Raw genomic sequence first — 9,036 nt, 5'->3', positions numbered from 1 at the left:
ACAAGTGACTGTTTTTCCCTATCCTCTAGGACCAAATAAGCCCAGCGTTTGGTTGCTTTATTTGGATTTGGGGAATACAAATTCCACATCTGGGAGTATTGCTAGCTCCTCAAAAGAAAGCCGTATTTGAGTGGGGACCTAAATAAAAGCATGACACGTCTGAATGATAAGAAGTGGTAGGTCTCCCAATGCCTTTGGACTCCTATGATTCCAGATCTCAAGGCTGTGGTTTGCTCTGAAGCCTCAATCTCTAATGGGTCCAGGAAACATACTGATTTTCAGTTTGCTTTTAGCTTTTTCTTATTGTTAGAAGCAAGATGACTGTCAGAGGTAAAGCAACTAATTTTAAATCTTACTGGTTTAAATCTTAAAATTTAAATTTGAATACCCGCCTGGGGCTAGTGGCTACCATATTAGATAACGCATTTTTAAAGTTAATCAGTATTTCTGTCCTCATCCTGAACAATAAGATTTCAAGGCAACGTAATTCTGATCATCTCTCCCTCTTCTCCCATATAATTGCTATCTGATATTTTAGTCCCTGTTGTGACTAATATCTTCCTCCCACCCCAAACACATACTAATCACTGTCACCATTATGTTGCACAATCAATATTTATTTAGTTTATCAATATATTTATTAGTTTTCAACAACCAACTACTTCCTTCTGGCTTCAATTTTTTTTCTTCTTGAGGGGTATCTATCAGTTCTTTCAGAGATATTCATAAAAGAGCAATCCCAGATTTTGTTTAAATATGTGATTCTTTTATCCTTACAAAGGAATTATATTTTAGCTGCCTTGCCAATCAGCCTTTGTCAAACCACCTGAAACTTAACTGCCTTAAAATTGCAATCTTGTTTTAGCTTTTTTTTTTTCCTGTTTCATTTCTGGCATCCAGATATTTATTTTTGTTTGAATTTGATTTGAATTTTTGTTATATTTTATTCATCCATTTTATGTCTTTGTTGAGGGAACAAACACAATAGCATAGTTCAGCAGTTGGTAAAAATCTTGTGACTGTCTTTTAAAATTACACCACGTGGTCAATTAAAAGGTAACTGGCCTAACATTTCCTCCAGCTTTTTAAGTTTTACACTAAGCAAACCAGGAAACTTGCAAAAGTTCTCCAGGGGTGGGTTTAGAAGAGTAATAACTGTACATCATAAGCAATATTTTTCAGTAACAGAATAGGTTTTTGTTTGATTTTGTTCAACAAATTAATTTTGTTCTCACTATCTTTTACAAAAAGGCTGAGTATCTGAGCTTCTTATATAATAGTAAATAATTTCTGTGAAGGAAAAAAAGCTCCTGCAAAATTCTGGATATATGGATTTAATCACATACCTAAAAAAATACATAGAGGAAAGATTAGTAGTCAAAAATGTTGTGGACTGCGGCTTGGATTTCCTAATTGATAAGAGAGAAGGAGTTGGGATTCCCCAGGCTCCACGCAGGTTTTCTGCACTGAGATTAGCATCTACCATTACTAACAAACTCCTTTTCACATACTGCCCTGAGATATTCCCCCACTGTCGACAAAAGTCAAGGAGAAATTCAATGTCAGTATTGCTTAGTTCTTTCAAACCTGATGAGCTGTGTGCAGCTTCTGCAAATCTATCTATAGCTTGTAATGATGTACTTATAATTGGTGATAATGTTCAAAAAGGCCCGGGCTTAACAGGCTTATGTAAAGTAAAAAGAAGGGAGACACTTGTATAGACCCGATGACTTTATAAATTCAAAATTGGTGAATATAAGTAAATTACCTTTTGTAAAAAGAATAGCAAAAATGTTACAAAATTCAATGATACATTTACTTTTGATATTGCTGTTTTTTTTCACCAAGCTGCTAGTGCTGATGCTTATGTCCTAAATTTAAGTAGCTCATCTTGTTTGTTAACTATGCTATTTCTTTCTTGCTCATTTTAAGCATTTTCAAGTCTTTAAGTAATTCATGACTTATCAGTTTCAGTAGCCATTGATCCTTTTATTGATACAATGATTTTATTATTTTTTAAAAAGATTTTATTTATTCATCTGAGACACAGAGATAGAGAGAGAGAGCATGAGCAGGGGGAGAGGCAGAGGGAGAGGGAGAAGCAGGCTCCCCGCGGAGCCAGGAGCCCAATGTGAGGCTCGATCCCAGGACCCTGGGATCATGACCTGAGCCAAAGGCAGATGCTTAACGACTGAGCCACCCAGGCTCCCCTCCACCAATGATTTTAATCAGTGATAAACGACTTTTGAAAATATGTTATATAGAGCAAACTTCACAAATTTTCCTTCTGTTTTAAGGAGTCCTACCAACCTCTGCAGGGCTCTCAGCATGACTTGAGAGTTACTAACATGTCTAAGGAAAACTTCCATTCTTCTATTCCAAGGCTCCTAACACCATCCTCAGTTGCCAAGCACATCTGTTGGTCCATTCTTAGAATTTGCTTTCCATTTCACAGAAGAAAAAAAAAAATCTAAACTCTCATGGGGTAAATTCTTTGTATTTAAAAATTCACTCAGCCCTCTCTTTTGCCTCCTTTTTTCTTGTGACAAAGAAACTCTCTCTTCTCCTGTGGAAGACTCTCCTCTCATCTGGTTCTGACCCAGTCCGTTCTTCTCCTCTTCCCACCAAGAAAAATCAATGCTCCATCTGTTACTTGATTTCTCCTGGATTTTTGGCATTTCCTTTCTTACTTTCCCTTCTAAGCATCATCTTTTAACAAAAAACCTACCCTTGACCCACCCAACCAATGGCCTCTCTTTCATAACCAGGCTTCTAGAAAGAAAACACCATAGTTTTGTTTTTGCTTCCCTATCTCACATCAACACTATACATCTAAAGCTTTAAATATATGTATTGAGCAACTTTCAGGCCCTAGGCTCTGTGGTATGAACCATAGTGAAGATTCTATGGTACTCCTCAGATGCTTACAGTCTATGGTGGGAGAGATGAGAATGATTAAAGTATGGTGAAGTACATACTACTATAGCAGTCCATGGTGCCATGGGAGCACCTGAGAGGGGCATCTAACTCACATGGTACGAGGCCCAGGAAGGCTCCTCTGGGAGGAGAAGTCAGACCCAAGACCTGAAGGACAAGTAGGAATTAGGAGGATAGTTATTAATTATTACTTACAACTACTAGGTCTTCCAATGATCATTTATAAGGTCATTATGGGAAGGCTAGTTCAGAGGAAGGGTTAATTCCAGGAGAGCAAACAGGTAAATGAGAATATGATGCATTGGTTTAAAAAAAATTAGGGGTGCCTGGGTGGAGTGGTTCGTTAAGCGTCCGACTCTTGGTTTCAGTTCAGGTCCTGATCTCAGGGTTGTGAGATCGAGCCCCGCATCGGGCTCCATGCTGGGTATGGAGACTGATTAAGATTCTCTCTCCCTCTCCCTCTACTTCTCCCCTCCACTTGCAAACTCGTGCGCTCCCTCTCTCTCTCTCAAAATAAAATAAAGTAAAATAATTTCAAAAATTATGTCTAAGTATGTCTGGAGTTGGAGGAAGGGTTAAGGCAAAGGCAGGCTGGAGAGGAGTGGTGACCAGATGATAAAAGCCTTGTGTACTTTTGGAAAGAAGCCAGGACAAGGTGAAGGCAGCAATCAGAGTGACATAATAAAAATTGTACATTGGAGAGATTTATATGGTGTGAAAATGGATTACTTTCCAGTTTTAAGACAGTAGATAGGAAAAAGGTAAAACAAAGACAATCAGTCTCAAATATCTAATAAATTTCCAGGAAAAAAGAATAGAAAGACTAAAAGAGAAGCAGTATTGGACCAAAACATTAGCTGAGAATTTCCCGGGACTTCAAAACAAAACAAAACAAAAAAACACAAGTTCTTTGATTTTTGTTTTTTTGTGTTTTTTTTTGAGGGGAGGGGCTAGGAGGATGGGTTGGCCTGGTGATGGGTATTAAAGAGGGCACGTTCTGCATGGAGCACTGGGTGTTATACGCGAATAATGAACATGGAACACTACATCAAAAACTAATGGTGTAATGTATGGTGATTAACATAGCATAATAATTAAAAAAAACACACACAATGTGTTTTTTTTTTTTATTCTTCAAAGAACTTCAAACAAGTTCTTTGATTGCAAGTGGCCACAGACTGCCATGCAGGACCAAAACCCAAAACCAAAACCAAAACCAAAACCTACACCTAAGCACATTTTCATGAAATTTAATGCATTTGCGACTAACGAGAAAATCCTAAAATAACCTAGCAAGAACAGCGAAATACCTTAAGTTAATGAGAATCAGAGTTAGATAAGCATGCTTATTAGCAAAACCAGATGTAAAAATAACATTATTTTTAAATAAATAAAGATATTTTCAGTCGTGGTCAAAAACAAAAGCATTAACAAAAAATCCAAAATGATAGAGTAGACAGAAATATAGGTCGAGAAGAAAGGACAGATTTATTAGCCAATTTACAAATGGTCAGAAATTATATTAAAATACGCTTGACATCACAAGTAACCTAAGAAATGTATGTTAAGTCATATTTTTCTTATCAGATTAGTAATTTTTTAAAATACCTATAATTTCTAGGTGGGTGGGTCGGATGGGTGAAATAGACAAAGGGGATTAAGAGTACATTTACTGTGATGAGCGCTGAGTATGGATAGAACCATTGAATCATTATAGTGTACACCTGAAACTAATATTATACTGAATGTTAATTATACTTTAATTAAAAAAACCTATAATTTTCAGTTTTGCCACGGCTGCGGAGAGTGTAATCGCTACCACAGTACCATGCTAAATACTTTACGTGTGCTGTTTCCTTTAATCCTACCCCCAAATTCTAAATTTTCAAATCCTAAAAGACCCTGTTGCATAGTACTGTATCCTCGGTATCTTACAGGTGAGGAAACTGAGGCTCCCAGGTGAGTCACTTGCCCAGCATTGCATCACTAGTAAGGAGTAGAGCTCGGGCTTCAAGGCCAGATATGCTGGCAGACTTGTCCCATATAGGATGGGATATGGACTCGGAAATAAGCAGGTCATAGGGGAAAGAGACTTAGGCTGATTTTTTTCCCTTGCCAGAGTAAGGCAGGTTCAAGTATGTTTGTCAACATGTGAGGGTGAGCACTAGTAAAATGAAAGACTAGAAAGTTCTCACCCATGGGCTTTCCACAGGAGAGGAGAAAAGGACAAGGGGAACCTAAATAAGAAACAGAGAAAAAAACATGATCAGTGTAGAAATGGAAAAATGAAACCACAGGAAAGCTTAATTTGGATACTGTGTAATGAGATGACCAGACAAAATGAGTTGGTTATTCCAGTGACTTAGATCTCTCACAGAAAGGAGAAGATTTATAGACTAGATGAAAAGAAAAATGAAGTTATACTTCTTCAAGAGACATCCTGTAGGCAGATGACAGAGGTAGGTAAAAATATATCTGAGAAATGCAAATGCAAATAAAAATCGAGGGCAGGAATATATCATACAAAGGATGTTTCAATGCAAGAAGGCAGCGAGAAAGCACAAAACAGGACCAAGTAGAATTTGTTTCTTATATTTAAAGAAAAACAAATTTTGGGAGAGCATTTGCCAAAACCCAACTGTGGCCACACAGCTGGGTCTGAGGAAGGACAAAAAGCAAGAACAGCAAAGTTCTTGGGAAACAGCAGATGTTCTCAGTCTCTCTCTCTCTCTCTCTCTTGCTGCTGGGTGGCTCCACTCTTCTTTCTTTGCAAATTGGATGTCTTTCTGCTTTTGCAGACAGCATTGAGGGTCTACGGAGCTAAGTACCTTGTACAAGCAGCCGGGAAAGAATTCAAAGGACTGTTTCACACCACATGAAATCTATAAGGCTTCCGGCCCTGGAGAATATTGTTGCAGAATATATGAAGACAAAGGCAAGGCAAATTTGTAAAATGTGTGTACCTAAAGCGAGAATCACTGAGTGAACAGAGATACACACAAATGAGACTCATAGCATTTGTTACTTAAGCTACAGACTGGAGAGGGTCTGAGTATTTTACCCAAGATCTGCTACTCACCAGCTGTGTGAATTTGGGCAAACTCTCTGGGCTTCATTTTTCTCATCTGTAAAGTGGGGGTGATTATAATAGCGCCTACCCAATCAGATTATTATGTGGATTAAATGTGCTAATATTTAAGCATGCCCTGCACATCGTAAGTGCATTATGTGGTTGCTTAGTAATTATCTTCTGCATAAAATCAGTGCTATTCCATTTTTAAAATCCCAACAGGATGATTTTTTTTTTAATCGGCAAGCAGATTCTAAAGCTTATTTAGAAGAGTGAAGACATATGGCTTCATCGAAGAAATGTTGAAAAGAAGATTAATGAGAGTGCTGTCGCTCTGTTACAGTGGTACAGAGATTACAACGTGGCACATGAGAAGGAAGAAGCCGACATTTTGAAGGAAAAGAATGGTGTCTAAAGGGGAGTGGGAGGGACAGGCTTCCAGTTATGGAATGAATAAGTTGTGCGGATGAAAGGCACAGCTTAGGGAAAAATAGTCAGTGGGATTGTAATAGCATTGTATGGACAGATGGTAGCTACCCTTATAGTGAGCATAGCCTAACACATAGACTTGTTGAATCAGCAGATTGTACACCTGAATCTGATGCAACATTGTGTGTCAACTCTACTTCAGTGATAAAAAAGAGAGAAAATAGGGTCCAAAAGCCAAGTAGCGCCAGAAGGTGTAAGCTCCATCCTTGATTCAAAATTCTTCTAGGAAAAAAGTTACTGAAAAGCATTTCCTCAATTACAGTCTCTGTTTACAAAATACTGGCGATGTTATTAAATGTGATAATTTTGTATCTTCTGCAGAAGACAGCAGATATGCAGAAACACTCAGAAGTTTTTTGTTTTGTTTTGTTTTTTTAAGATTTTATTTATATATTCATTAGAGACAGAGAGAGAAAGGCAGAGGGAGAAGCAGGCTCTCAAGGAGCAGGGAGCCCGATGCGGGACTCGATCCCAGGACCCTGAGATCATGACCTGAGCCGAAGGCAGACGCTTAACCATCTGAGCCACCCAGGCGCCCTGTTTTTGTTTTTTTAAGTCTGACAGTCTCGGGCATTAATGCATTTGATCTGCCTCTGTTTTGCTTGCTGAGCAATTTCTGAACTCACAATTAGCAAAAGAGCACACATGATTGAATAAACGTGAGGGATGGGAAGTAGGTGAGGAAGATTTCATGTGATTATCATAGACAATGGGACACAGATGAGTCCGTTCGGTTTAAGAATTGCACGCACAGCACATAGTTTCTCCTTCAGTTGTGTATTCAGAAAGCAAATCACAGTGCAGAAGCACGGAGCGGACTTACTGACAGCGAGCAGAAAGAGAGTGATCCTTTCTCACTTTTCTTCTTCAGCCAAAAATAAGCTCCATGAATTACAAGAAGTTTTAGAATTGCCTTGTCTTCAACTTAAACGAAATGCTCAAAGAAGATAGAATGGTAGCTCTTACCTCTTAAAAAATGTGTCTTGAAAAATATGGAAAACTGGACAGACTTAAAGACAGCAGTTGGTTATAGAGAAAGTGGTTTGTTTGCTGGGATTTGCTACAGAAAGAACAAGCCGGTAGATCTTGGGAATGCAGGTGCCTTTACATGATGTTGCTCAAAGGATTTTCCTGCTTTGCACTCCAAGAGAAATGCTGCAGTTAGCTCGGATGCAATGCAACTGAAATGCAGATAAAAAGTCGGAGTTCATGGTTTTACCCTGAAAAAATTACATGACTTCAGTGTCATATTTCTATACCTAGTTTTTAAGAACTCAATTGGAGGGTTTTGAGTTACTTTCTGACCTGATTTATATTTATAGCTATCATTTTTTGAGAAATATTTTCTTTTTCTACCTCTCTCCGCCCTGCTTTTCTCTGAACTGTCTCTTTACTTATGTTTCCTTAAAAAGACTGTCCCGGGGGCCAACTCTCCCATTAGGGACTTGTATGAAAAAGCTAATTGAGAAAGACTAGATTGTCTTTAGTTTGATAGCTCCTAATGTTTTGATATGTCCAGCCAGCCATCTGCAACTACAAACTCCCTGCTGAGTTGCTGGCGGGGAGACAAAGAAATGGAAAACAGCAAAGAAGTCACCATGTGGTATGAGCCGAGAGTTTTTGGCAGCCTGGCTGAATTAAGACCATAATCCTTTTCGGAAATCATTCTAAAACGGAACTATTCACAATAAACATGAAATTAAAAGCATGATGTAGTAGTGACCCAAAAGGAATGTGAATTCTTCTCCAGGACATGCAGAGACCTGTGGATGAACTGTTTCTAGATTCTTGCTCCAGCTTTCCTGAGAGTAAGTTAATCTCTAAAATTGTGGTTGTTTTGTATATAAAACTGTAACTTATGACTTCAAATAGGGAATGCCAAACATTTGGATGGGAACTAGTAAATGCAGTAAATTATTAGTTGTTTTGATTTTCCAAATCATCTGAGTATTTTATATTGTATGGCTAAAAAACCAGTTGGAGAACTAAGTGGGTTTCTGTTTTTGTTTTTGTTTTTCATTTTCACCCCAGGACTAGAGTATGTTTGGACAAATAGCATATATTATCTAAAAGGGTATTGGGTGAATTGAAAAGAATATAACTTTATGGTGCCTCTTTGCAAGTATGATGGGCTGTTTCCCAAATGAATAGAATTAGTTATTCTTTTTTGTTTGTTTTCACTTTTACTGCTAGAGTATTTGTAAGCCCTGGGGGAGGGTGAGTGGGAGACACATGATTTTCTGAGTTTTGTATTGTTTTAACTGGCTTGAGAACATTTTCATCAAGAAAACTTAGGGCAATATTTTTATTGACCTTATTTATCATACTACATTTATAGGAATCTTGATCTAATTTGTTGTGCAATGTGTTTATTTTCTGAATACAAGGAATTCTATCTGGCGGGGAGTGACTGGCTTTTTATAGCCACATTTTTATTTCTAGATCACACGACTTCCTATTCAGAGCAATTTAAGCTAGTTAGATGTTTTGTGCTCCTCTGGTGAATAGTAATTTTTCTCCCTGACATTTACATCAGGATG

General features: G+C 37.9%; 1 protein-coding gene across 1 annotated transcript in view; it reads left to right on the top strand.

The window, feature by feature from the left end:
• The first annotated feature begins 8,230 nt into the window (after window positions 1–8,230).
• Window positions 8,231–9,036, top strand: part of ABCA9 (ATP binding cassette subfamily A member 9) — a 58,376-nt gene continuing 57,570 nt past the window's right edge. The window contains exon 1 of the mRNA XM_044921847.1: window positions 8,231–8,304. The gene's annotated coding sequence lies outside the window, so the exon portion shown is untranslated. The remainder of the gene's footprint in view (window positions 8,305–9,036) is intronic.

Source organism: Neomonachus schauinslandi, chromosome 15, assembly GCF_002201575.2.
Source record: "Neomonachus schauinslandi chromosome 15, ASM220157v2, whole genome shotgun sequence".
Taxonomy (NCBI): Eukaryota; Metazoa; Chordata; class Mammalia; order Carnivora; family Phocidae; genus Neomonachus; species Neomonachus schauinslandi.
Note: the sequence above shows the minus strand (reverse complement) of the source record. Positions and strands in the feature narration are given on the sequence as shown.